This window comes from Morone saxatilis, unplaced genomic scaffold (assembly GCF_004916995.1).
Source record: "Morone saxatilis isolate NCDOM2014 unplaced genomic scaffold, NCSU_SB_2.0 Contig7, whole genome shotgun sequence".
NCBI lineage: Eukaryota > Metazoa > Chordata > Actinopteri > Moronidae > Morone > Morone saxatilis.
The window spans coordinates 3,818,216-3,819,337 of NW_023340246.1; positions in this window are offsets into that span (position 1 = coordinate 3,818,216).

Consider the following 1,122-nt stretch of genomic DNA (forward strand, 5'->3'; position numbering starts at 1 on the left):
ATGTGAAAATATTCTGGCCTTACATGCAGTTTTTCTTCCCTGCTGCTTCAAATATAACTCCATTAACTGGAAAAGTCAAAGTAAGAGTCAAAGTAAAATGGCCTGTTGTGATTGGTCCAGACATCACACATAATAGCCTAATACATTTAGTCTTTTACCTTTTTAGAAAGGCAAATGATTTTTAAGTAGTAATTGTGTATTTAAAGGTAGGTAGGTTAACAGTTGAACATCCAATTCCCCCTTTCTGCATATCTTCTTGCCCCTGTGGCAGTGGACAGCTTAGATATATTCTAATAATGGCACTGCTATTTGTAGTACAGAGTGGCAACTCACAGTTATAGCGTGCAACACTGAAGTGATGGGCATTTAAGTTTTTTTAAGTCTCTTCTAACCAGCACTGATGAGGAGAGAGCACAAAAGCAGAGTTTATGAAGAATCCTTGGCTTCGGTTGTATATTCCTACATTCCACTTTCTAATTAGCAAAGTCTGCCAAGTTCCCCCTTTTTAAAGACAGTAAAATAATTTACACTTAATCTTAGTTCAGTACAGAAATTCACTATACTGTGCCCTGTGCCCCAAATACCTGCCCTGTGTCCAAGGCATGTACTAACTCTGCAGCCTCACTGTGAATGGCACTGCAATGAGAATGTAAAATCATTAGAATATTGTTTCTCTTTTATCTGTCTAATATACACCTATAAGACATAACATTATGACCTCCTGGGCACCCTGCATATTAAGGTAAACAATTTGATCCAATTTATGTTGCTAAAACTACCTGAATCCTTCAATACCTAAAACAATAATCCACAAATTAGTGTGTCATGTGAAATATCTATTTCAAGAATCTGTGACACATTAAAGGTCCAGTGTGTAACATTTAAGAGGATCTATTGGCAGTAATGAAATACAATGTTCATAGGTATGTTTTCATGAGTGTATAATCACCTCAATATAGGAATCATGTTTTTACTGTAGAATGAACTGTTTATATCTTCAATGGAGTCCGCCATGTGTCTACAGTAGCCCAGAACAGACAAAACAGAAACTGGCTCTAGATACGGGCGTTCACCTTATTTGCACGTTTCTCCTTCACCCTTGGAAGGAGATGGTAAAGTGAG